This window comes from Bombina bombina, chromosome 10, assembly GCF_027579735.1.
Source record: "Bombina bombina isolate aBomBom1 chromosome 10, aBomBom1.pri, whole genome shotgun sequence".
Classification (NCBI taxonomy): Eukaryota; Metazoa; Chordata; class Amphibia; order Anura; family Bombinatoridae; genus Bombina; species Bombina bombina.
The window spans coordinates 208,753,855-208,766,026 of NC_069508.1; the positions used below are offsets into that span (position 1 = coordinate 208,753,855).

Consider the following 12,172-nt stretch of genomic DNA (forward strand, 5'->3'; position numbering starts at 1 on the left):
TTTAACTGTAGTTTTTCATTATTCAATCAAGAGTTTGTTATTTTCAAATAGTGCTGGTACGTACTATTTACTCAGAAACAGAAAAGAGATGAAGAATTCTGTTTGTATGAGGAAAATGATTTTAGCAACCGTAACTAAAATCCATGGCTGTTCCACACAGGACTGTTGAGAGCAATTAACTTCAGTTGGGGGAACAGTTTGCAGTCTCTTGCTGCTTGAGGTATGACACATTCTAACAAGACGATGTAATGCTGGAAGCTGTCATTTTCCCTATGGGATCCGGTAAGCCATGTTTATTACGATTGTAAATAAGGGCTTCACAAGGGCTTATTTAAACTGTAGACTTTTTTTGGGCTAAATCGATTGATATTAACACTTATTTAGCCTTGAGGAATCATTTATTCTGGGTATTTTGATTTAATAATATCGGCAGGCACTGTTTTAGACACCTTATTCTTTAGGGGCTTTCCCAAAGCATAGGCAGAGTCTCATTTTCGCGCCGGTGTTGCGCACTTGTTTTTGAGAGGCATGGCATGCAGTCGCATGTGAGAGGAGCTCTGATACTTATAAAAGACTTCTGAAGGCGTCATTTGGTATCGTATTCCCCTTTTGGTTTGGTTGGGTCTCAGCAAAGCAGATACCAGGGACTGTAAAGGGGTTTAAAGCTTAAAACGGCTCCGGTTCCGTTATTTTAAGGGTTAAAGCTTCCAAAATTGGTGTGCAATATTTTCAAGGCTTTAAGACGCTGTGGTGAAAATTTGGTGAATTTTGAACAATTCCTTCATGTTTTTTCGCAATTGCAGTAATAAAGTGTGTTCAGTTTAAAATTTAAAGTGACAGTAACGGTTTTATTTTAAAACGTTTTTTGTACTTTCTGATCAAGTTTATGCCTGTTTAACATGTCTGAACTACCAGATAGACTGTGTTCTGAATGTGGGGAAGCCAGAATTCCTATTCATTTAAATAAATGTGATTTATGTGATAATGACAATGATGCCCAAGATGATTCCTCAAGTGAGGGGAGTAAGCATGGTACTGCATCATTCCCTCCTTCGTCTACACGAGTCTTGCCCACTCAGGAGGCCCCTAGTACATCTAGCGCGCCAATACTCCTTACTATGCAACAATTAACGGCTGTAATGGATAATTCTGTCAAAAACATTTTAGCCAAAATGAACCCTTGTCAGCGTAAGCGTGGCTGCTCTGTTTTAGTTACTGAAGAGCATGACGACGCTGATATTAATATCTCTGAAGGGCCCCTAACCCAATCTGAGGGGGCCAGGGAGGTTTTGTCTGAGGGAGAAATTACTGATTTAGGGAACATTTCTCAGCAGGCTGAATCTGATGTGATTACATTTAAATTTAAATTGGAACATCTCCGCATTTTGCTTAAGGAGGTATTATCCACTCTGGATGATTGTGAAAATTTAGTCATCCCAGAGAAACTATGTAAAATGGACAAGTTCCTAGAGGTGCCGGGGCTCCCAGAAGCTTTTCCTATACCCAAGCGGGTGGCGGACATTGTTAATAAAGAATGGGAAAGGCCCGGTATTCCTTTCGTCCCTCCCCCCATATTTAAAAAATTGTTTCCTATGGTCGACCCCAGAAAGGACTTATGGCAGTCAGTCCCCAAGGTCGAGGGAGCGGTTTCTACTTTAAACAAACGCACCACTATTCCCATAGAGGATAGTTGTGCTTTCAAAGATCCTATGGATAAAAAATTAGAAGGTTTGCTTAAAAAGATGTTTGTTCAGCAGGGTTACCTTCTACAACCCATTTCATGCATTGTCCCTGTCACTACAGCCGCATATTTCTGGTTTGATGAACTGCTTAAGGTGCTCGATAGTGACTCTCCTCCTTATGAGGAGATTATGGACAGAATCAATGCTCTCAAATTGGCTAATTCTTTCACTCTAGACGCCTCTTTGCAATTGGCTAAGTTAGCGGCTAAGAACTCTGGGTTTGCTATTGTGGCGCGCAGAGCGCTTTGGTTGAAATCTTGGTCGGCTGATGCGTCTTCCAAGAACAAGCTACTAAACATTCCTTTCAAGGGGAAAACGCTGTTTGGTCCTGACTTGAAAGAGATTATCTCTGATATCACTGGGGGTAAGGGCCACGCCCTTCCTCAGGATCGGCCCTTCAAGGCAAAAAATAGACCTAATTTTCGTCCCTTTCGTAAAAACGGACCAGCCCAAGGTGCTACGTCCTCTAAGCAAGAGGGTAATACTTCTCAGGCCAAGCCGGCTTGGAGACCAATGCAAGGCTGGAACAAGGGAAAGCAGGCCAAGAAACCTGCCACTGCTACCAAGACAGCATGAAATATTGGCCCCCGATCCGGGACCGGATCTGGTGGGGGGCAGACTCTCTCTCTTCGCTCAGGCTTGGGCAAGAGATGTTCTGGATCCTTGGGCGCTAGAAATAGTCTCCCAGGGTTATCTTCTGGAATTCAAGGGACTTCCCCCAAGGGGGAGGTTCCACAAGTCGCAGTTGTCTTCAGACCACATAAAAAGACAGGCGTTCTTACATTGTGTAGAAGACCTGTTAAAAATGGGAGTAATTCATCCTGTTCCATTAAGAGAACAAGGGATGGGGTTCTACTCCAATCTGTTCATAGTTCCCAAAAAAGAGGGAACGTTCAGACCAATCCTAGATCTCAAGATCTTAAACAAATTTCTCAAGGTCCCATCGTTCAAGATGGAAACCATTCGAACTATCCTTCCTTCCATCCAGGAAGGTCAATTTATGACCACGGTGGATTTAAAGGATGCGTATCTACATATTCCTATCCACAAGGAACATCATCGGTTCCTAAGGTTTGCATTCCTGGACAAACATTACCAGTTCGTGGCGCTTCCTTTCGGATTAGCCACTGCTCCAAGGATTTTCACAAAGGTACTAGGGTCCCTTCTAGCGGTGCTAAGACCAAGGGGCATTGCAGTAGTACCTTACCTGGACGACATTCTGATTCAAGCGTCGTCCCTTCCTCAAGCAAAGGCTCACACGGACACTGTCCTGGCCTTTCTCAGATCTCACGGCTGGAAAGTGAACGTGGAAAAGAGTTCTCTATCCCCGTCAACAAGGGTTCCCTTCTTGGGAACAATTATAGACTCCTTAGAAATGAGGATCTTTCTAACAGAGGCCAGAAAAACAAAGCTTCTGGACTCTTGTCGGATACTTCATTCCGTTCCTCTTCCTTCCATAGCTCAGTGCATGGAAGTGATCGGGTTGATGGTGGCGGCGATGGACATAGTTCCTTTTGCGCGCATTCATCTAAGACCATTACAACTGTGCATGCTCAGTCAGTGGAATGGGGACTATACAGACTTGTCTCCGAAGATACAAGTAAATCAGAGGACCAGAGACTCACTCCGTTGGTGGCTGTCCCTGGACAATCTGTCTCAAGGGATGATGTTCCACAGACCAGAGTGGGTCATTGTCACGACCGACGCCAGTCTGATAGGCTGGGGCGCGGTCTGGGGATCCCTGAAAGCTCAGGGTCTTTGGTCTCGGGAAGAATCTCTTCTACCGATAAATATTCTGGAACTGAGAGCGATATTCAATGCGCTCCAGGCCTGGCCCCAGCTTGCGAGGACCAGGTTCATACGGTTTCAATCAGACAACATGACGACTGTTGCGTACATCAACCATCAGGGGGGAACAAGGAGTTCCCTAGCGATGGAAGAAGTAACCAAAATTATTCTTTGGGCGGAGTCTCACTCCTGCCACCTGTCTGCTATCCACATCCCAGGAGTGGAAAATTGGGAAGCGGATTTTCTGAGTCGTCAGACATTGCATCCGGGGGAGTGGGAACTCCATCCGGAAATCTTTGCCCAAGTCACTCACCTGTGGGGCATTCCAGACATGGATCTGATGGCCTCTCGTCAGAACTTCAAAGTTCCTTGCTACGGGGCCAGATCCAGGGATCCCAAGGCGGCTCTAGTGGATGCACTAGTAGCACCTTGGACCTTCAAACTAGCTTATGTGTTCCCGCCATTTCCTCTCATCCCCAGGCTGATAGCCAGGATCAAGCAGGAGAGGGCGTCGGTGATCTTGATAGCTCCTGCGTGGCCATGCAGGACTTGGTATGCAGATCTGGTGAATATGTCATCGGCTCCACCTTGGAAGCTACCTTTGAGACGAGACCTTCTTGTTCAGGGTCCGTTCGAACATCCGAATCTGGTTTCACTCCAGCTGACTGCTTGGAGATTGAACGCTTGATTTTATCGAAGCGAGGATTCTCAGATTCTGTGATCGATACTCTTGTTCAGGCCAGAAAGCCTGTGACTAGAAAGATTTACCACAAAATTTGGAAAAAATATATCTGTTGGTGTGAATCTAAAGGATTCCCTTGGGACAAGGTTAAGATTCCTAGGATTCTATCCTTCCTTCAAGAAGGATTGGAAAAAGGATTATCTGCAAGTTCCCTGAAGGGACAGATTTCTGCCTTGTCGGTATTACTTCACAAGAAGCTGGCAGCTGTGCCAGATGTTCAAGCCTTTGTTCAGGCTCTGGTTAGAATCAAGCCTGTTTACAAACCTTTGACTCCTCCTTGGAGTCTCAATTTAGTTCTTTCAGTTCTTCAGGGGGTTCCGTTTGAACCCTTACATTCCGTTGATATTAAGTTATTATCTTGGAAAGTTTTGTTTTTAGTTGCGATTTCTTCTGCTAGAAGAGTCTCAGAATTATCTGCTCTGCAGTGTTCTCCTCCTTATCTGGTGTTCCATGCAGATAAGGTGGTTTTACGTACTAAACCTGGTTTTCTTCCAAAAGTTGTTTCTAACAAAAACATTAACCAGGAGATTATCGTACCTTCTCTGTGTCCAAAACCAGTTTCAAAGAAGGAACGTTTGTTGCACAATTTGGATGTTGTTCGCGCTCTAAAATTCTATTTAGATGCTACAAAGGATTTTAGACAAACATCTTCCTTGTTTGTTGTTTATTCAGGTAAAAGGAGAGGTCAAAAAGCAACTTCTACCTCTCTCTCTTTTTGGATTAAAAGCATCATCAGATTGGCTTACGAGACTGCCGGACGGCAGCCTCCCGAAAGAATCACAGCTCATTCCACTAGGGCTGTGGCTTCCACATGGGCCTTCAAGAACGAGGCTTCTGTTGATCAGATATGTAGGGCAGCGACTTGGTCTTCACTGCACACTTTTACCAAATTTTACAAGTTTGATACTTTTGCTTCTTCTGAGGCTATTTTTGGGAGAAAGGTTTTGCAAGCCGTGGTGCCTTCCATTTAGGTGACCTGATTTGCTCCCTCCCTTCATCCGTGTCCTAAAGCTTTGGTATTGGTTCCCACAAGTAAGGATGACGCAGTGGACCGGACACACCTATGTTGGAGAAAACAGAATTTATGTTTACCTGATAAATTTCTTTCTCCAACGGTGTGTCCGGTCCACGGCCCGCCCTGGTTTTTTTAATCAGGTCTGATATTTTATTTTCTTTAACTACAGTCACCACGGTACCATATGGTTTCTCCTATGCAAATATTCCTCCTTAACGTCGGTCGAATGACTGGGGTAGGCGGAGCCTAGGAGGGATCATGTGACCAGCTTTGCTGGGCTCTTTGCCATTTCCTGTTGGGGAAGAGAATATCCCACAAGTAAGGATGACGCCGTGGACCGGACACACCGTTGGAGAAAGAAATTTATCAGGTAAACATAAATTCTGTTATTAATATAACTGAAATAAAGGGGTAGTCTGCAGAGGGTTAGATACAAGGTAATCTCAGAGGTAAAAGGTATATTAATATAACTGAGATAAGGAGCAGTCTGCAGAGGCTTAGATACAGGGTAATCACAGAGGTAAAAAGTATATTAATATAACTGAGATAAGGAGCAGTCTTCAGAGGCTTAGATACAGGGTAATCACAGAGGTAAAAAGTATACTAATATAACTGAGATAAGGGGCAGTCTGCAGAGCCTTAGATACAAGGTAATCACAGAGGTAAAAAGTATATTAATATAACTGAGATAAGGGGCAGTCTGCAGAGGCTTAGATACAGGGTAATCACAGAGGTAAAAAGTATATTAATATAACTGAGATAAGGAGCAGTCTGCAGAGGCTTAGATACAGGGTAATCACAGAGGTAAAAAGTATACTAATATAACTGAGATAAGGAGCAGTCTGCAGAGACTTAGATACAAGGTAATCACTGAGGTAAAAAGTATATTAATATAACTGAGATAAGGGGCAGTCTGCAGAGGGTTAGATACAGGTTAATCACAGAAGTAAAAAGTGTATTAATATAACTGAGATAAGGGGACAGTCTGCAGAGGCTTAGATACAAGGTAATTACAGAGGTAAAAAAGTATATTAATATAACTGAGATACAGGGGCAGTCTGCAGAGGCTTAGATACAGGGTAATTACAGAGGTGAAAAGTATATTAATATAACTGAGATACAGGGGCAGTCTGCAGAGGCTTAGATACAGGGTAATTACAGAGGTGAAAAGTATATTAATATAACTGAGATAAGGGGCAGTCTGCAGAGGCTTAGATACAAGGTAATCACAGAGGTAAAAAGTATATTAATATAACTGAGATAAGGGGCAGTCTGCAGAGGCTTAGATACAGGGTAATCAGAGGTAAAAAGTATACTAATATAACTGAGATAAGGAGCAGTCTGCAGAGACTTAGATACAAGGTAATCACTGAGGTAAAAAGTATATTAATATAACTGAGATAAGGAGCAGTCTGCAGAGGCTTAGATACAAGGTAATCACAGAGGTCAAAAGTATATTAATATAAATGAGATAAGGGGCAGTCTGCAGAGGCTTAGATACAAAGTAATCACACAGGTAAAAAGTATATTAATATAACTGAGATAAGGGGGCAGTCTGCAGAGGCTTAGATACAAAGTAATTACAGAGGTAAAAAGTGTATTAATATAACTGAGATAAGGGGACAGTCTGCAGAGGCTTAGATACAGGGTAATTACAGAGGTAAAAAAGTATATTAATATAACTGAGATACAGGGGCAGTCTGCAGAGGCTTAGATACAAGGTAATTACAGAGGTAAAAAAGTATATTAATATAACTGAGATACAGGGGCAGTCTGCAGAGGCTTAGATACAGGGTAACCACAGAGGTAAAAAGTATATTAATATAACTGAGATAAGGAGCAGTCTTCAGAGGCTTAGATACAGGGTAATCACAGAGGTAAAAAGTATATTAATATAACTGAGATACAGGGGCAGTCTGCAGAGGCTTAGATACAGGGTAATTACAGAGGTGAAAAGTATATTAATATAACTGAGATACAGGGGCAGTCTGCAGAGGCTTAGATACAGGGTAATTACAGAGGTGAAAAGTATATTAATATAACTGAGATAAGGGGCAGTCTGCAGAGGCTTAGATACAGGGTAATCACAGAGGTAAAAAGTATATTAATATAACCATGTTGGTTATGCAAAACTGGGGAATGGGTAATAAAAGGGTTATCTATCTTTTTAAACAAAAATCTTTTAGACTGTCCCTTTAACCCTTCTATTACTACATGCTTTATTTGTAAGCACCAGTACAGATTTGTTACTAGAGTGGACTTGCTACCGGCTACTGTTTTTGCAGTGAAGGACTGAGCAGGGCTAGGCCCGTGGAGTCTGTAGTGTTCACTTTAAATTCTAACAGTTTGAAAACTCACAATTTTTTATACCTTCAATTTAAAAATTGAAGTTCTTTGTTAAAGACCTACATTTCTACATCAATGCTTAGTAAAAAATCATAAGGAAACTCACTGTCAAATTCCTTTACACAAAACGTCAAAAATACATGGCGCCAACAGAACGCTAACCTGGTGGAGACAACAAGACTAGCCACAGAAGTGCATTGCTTTTCAGTTGTTACCATTTAAAGCCAATTAAGGAAATATATGCAGCAGGGTTATCCTTGAAAAGTCTACATTGTGCTTTTTCAGTTCTGAAAACTAGGAAAGCTACAATTTTCTGAGCTAAATTACATGAAAAGGGGATAAAATAAATGATAGTATATTGCAAAGTTCTTACTAAACATATTCTATTAAAATGCCAAGGTGTTTACGGTCCCATTAATTAGCCTTTTTTTCCCTACATTAATCGCTAGCTAACAGCTCCTGTGAGGGGCACAGCAAACTTCTCTTCCAGAGTCAATATTTGTAGAGCGTTAATATTGATCTTTTTTCTTTTGTTTTCCTTTTGCTCTGCCTGAGTTTACTGGTTTTTGCTTTGTTGAACCTAAAATAATATCAGCAAATAGCTAACCCATAAACTGCCTGCTGCTGGGCACCTTTAGATGTGTGCCCGGGGAGCCGTGCGTGACAAATAAAATAATTATGACCGCTCGCTATAGCTACAGCTGAAAATGCTGCAATCATTGTTCTCAGGAGGTGCATTTTGTTTCATATAACAACTCCACGTTTGTTCTTTACCCCAATGTCCTTTAAATCGTAAATTGCTTGACAATCACATTTTTTTTTACATTAAATTTAAAACACCCTTCTATTGCTTGACAATCCAGTATAGGAAAATCACAAAACTCCTAGAAAATCAGTTCTTGTTTCACGCAGGTTATTTTTATAACTGTGATTTGACTTAATGATTAAAGGTTCATTTTGTGCATTTAGTTTGACAAAAGGAAAAAAAGAGTATTATTTATTTATATTACAACAGCTGCAGAAAGAACCGGATACACCAGTCTGCGTATCACAAGACAGGGACTACATTTATTTATATAGGGGTCAGACTAGGTAAAGTATCCACATCATGTGGGGTTTAGATGCTGCCACACCTGAAAAATGGTATCAGAGCCCCTCAAAAGCACATTATACATAGAATGTACAGAATAAATGAAACATTCCCAAAGGCACTAACTAAAAGAGAAGCCAAGTGACCACTGACAATACTAGCACCAAATGGTGAGAGTGTACAGAAAGCTGCAGTAAACAGCTGGCCTATGTGACACCGGTAACATCAGCGTCACCCTATCTGAAACCTTAACCCCCCAGAACACACCAAGAGATGAAGCCAAGTACACTACACCCCTACTATCCCTAGGACCCCCTTGTAAATAACCAAAGGCGCTAAACTGCTTGGGGATCTAAGTGTCTCAGTACATGCAGAGTTACAGACATATAAGCAATCAGTAACATAGGCAGAATGAGGACCATGCATGTAAATAAGGAGATAAAAGTGTGTTTCAGACCCTCCAATGTCTTTTGAGGATATTTCACAATGTTTCCCAGTGACAATTACATTTGGTTACTATCCATGTATTTCCTTCGGGTACCTTCTTTTTTGAAAATCGAAGCGTATCCCGATTTGTATGTCTTGCTCTATTTCTTGCTCCAGCTAGGACCCTCTTAGAGTACCCTCTTTCTACAAAAAAATGTTCCCATATTTTCTGCATGTTGCTTAAATGTAATCCCCGAAGAACAATTCCTGCGTAACCGCTGAAATTGTCCTGTTGGAATGCCTTTCTAAGATGTTTTGGGTGATGGTTAGAAGCTATAAGAAGACTATTTGTAGCAGTCCTCTTACGATAGTCCTCTGTTGTCAATAGTCAATTCTCTTTTTTTTTAATATTAATATCCAAGAAAGATATTTCTTTGGAGTCATAATTGATCGTGAGCTTGATATTAAACTGGTTATCATTAAGGTCCGATATAAAGGCATGCAGTGCTTCCACAGAGCTATCCCAGAAGACAAATACATCATCCACATATCTTAGCCTAAAAAGGGCATGTCTTTCATACAATTCATTTGGTTATACTTCCTCCATCTCCCAAATGGAGACAAGCATACGTAGGAGCACATAAACCCTTTATCACTTGCGCGCAAACGATTGTTAAATGTCTCCATTACTTTACCAAGAAAATGAAGTCAATTTAATAATATATTTGTATGTAAAACTATCATGCATTTCTTCTGTTAAGTGTGATCAGTCCACGGGTCATCATTACTTCTGGGATATTACTCCTCCCCAACAGGAAGTGCAAGAGGATTCACCCAGCAGAGCTGCATATAGCTCCTCCCCTCTACGTCACTCCCAGTCATTCTCTTGCACCCAACGACTAGATAGGATGTGTGAGAGGACTATGGTGATTATACTTAGTTTTATATCTTCAATCAAAAGTTTGTTATTTTAAAATAGCACCGGAGTGTGTTATTATCTCTCTGGCAGAGTTTGAAGAAGAATCTACCAGAGTTTTTGTTATGATTTTAGCCGGAGTAGTTAAGATCATATTGCTGTTTCTCGGCCATCTGAGGAGAGGTAAACTTCAGATCAGGGGACAGCGGGCAGATGAATCTGCATAGAGGTATGTAGCAGTTTTTATTTTCTGACAATGGAATTGATGAGAAAATCCTGCCATACCGATATAATGTCATGTATGTATACTTTACACTTCAGTATTCTGGGGAATGGTACTTCACTAGAATTACACTGTAAGAAATACATAAAGCTGTTTAATAACTAGAGATTATGTTTAACGTTTTTGCTGGAATGTAAAATCGTTTTCATTTACTGAGGTACTAAGTGAATGAATGTTTGGGCACTATTTTTCCACTTGGCAGTTGCCTAAATCTGTTTTCTGACAGTTTCTGTTCTCCCTCACTGCTGTGTGTGAGGGGGAGGGGCCGTTTTTTGGCGCTTTTTCTACACATCAAATATTTCAGTCAGCAACTCATTGTATTCCCTGCATGATCCGGTTCATCTCTACAGAGCTCAGGGGTCTTCAAAACTTATTTTGAGGGAGGTAATTTCTCTCAGCAGAGCTGTGAGAATTATAGTTTGACTGAGATAAAAAACGTTTATTCTGTAATTTGTTTCCTGCTTTCAGAATTTGTTATCTTTGCTAATGGGATTAAACCTTTGCTAAAGTTGTGTTATTTACAAGGATTGAGGCTATAACTGTTTCAATTTATTAATTTTCAACTGTCATAGATCTTCTGTGCTTCTTAAAGGCACAGTACGTTTTAATATTATTCTAATTGAATTGTATTTCCAAGTTACAAGTTTATTTGCTAGTGTGTTAAACATGTCTGATTCAGAGGATGATACCTGTGTCATTTGTTGCAATGCCAAAGTGGAGCCCAATAGAAATTTATGTACTAACTGTATTGATGCTACTTTAAATAAAAGTCAATCTGTACAAATTGAACAAATTTCACCAAACAACGAGGGGAGAGTTATGCCGACTAACTCGCCTCACGTGTCAGTACCTACATCTCCCGCTCAGAGGGAGGTGCGTGATATTGTAGCGCCGAGTACATCTGGGCGGCCATTACAAATCACATTACAGGATATGGCTACTGTTATGACTGAGGTTTTGGCTAAATTACCAGAGCTAAGAGGTAAGCGTGATCACTCTGGGGTGAGAACAGAGTGCGCTGATAATATTAGGGCCATGTCAGACACTGCGTCACAGGTGGCAGAACATGAGGACGGAGAGCTTCATTCTGTGGGTGACGGTTCTGATCCAAACAGACTGGATTCAGATATTTCAAATTTTAAATTTAAACTGGAAAACCTCCGTGTATTACTAGGGGAGGTGTTAGCGGCTCTGAATGATTGTAACACAGTTGCAATACCAGAGAAAATGTGTAGGTTGGATAAATATTTTGCGGTACCGACGAGTACTGAGGTTTTTCCTATACCTAAGAGACTTACTGAAATTGTTACTAAGGAGTGGGATAGACCCGGTGTGCCGTTCTCACCCCCTCCGATATTTAGGAAAATGTTTCCAATAGACGCCACCACAAGGGACTTATGGCAAACGGTCCCTAAGGTGGAGGGAGCAGTTTCTACCTTAGCTAAGCGTACCACTATCCCGGTGGAGGATAGCTGTGCTTTTTCAGATCCAATGGATAAAAAATTAGAGGGTTACCTTAAGAAAATGTTTGTTCAACAAGGTTTTATATTGCAACCCCTTGCATGCATTGCGCCGATCACGGCTGCAGCGGCATTCTGGATTGAGTCTCTGGAAGAGAACATTGGTTCAGCTACTCTGGACGACATTACGGACAGGCTTAGAGTCCTTAAACTAGCTAATTCATTCATTTCGGAGGCCGTAGTACATCTTACTAAACTTACGGCGAAGAATTCAGGATTCGCCAGTCAGGCACGCAGGGCGCTGTGGCTAAAATCCTGGTCAGCTGATGTTACTTCTAAGTCTAAATTGCTTAATATACCTTTC

The 12,172-nt window shown here is 41.3% G+C and overlaps 1 protein-coding gene across 1 annotated transcript in view; it reads left to right on the forward strand.

The window, feature by feature from the left end:
* Positions 1–12,172, forward strand: part of EFCAB7 (EF-hand calcium binding domain 7) — a 182,108-nt gene that overhangs the window by 49,492 nt on the left and 120,444 nt on the right. The gene's annotated exons all lie outside the window — the stretch shown is intronic.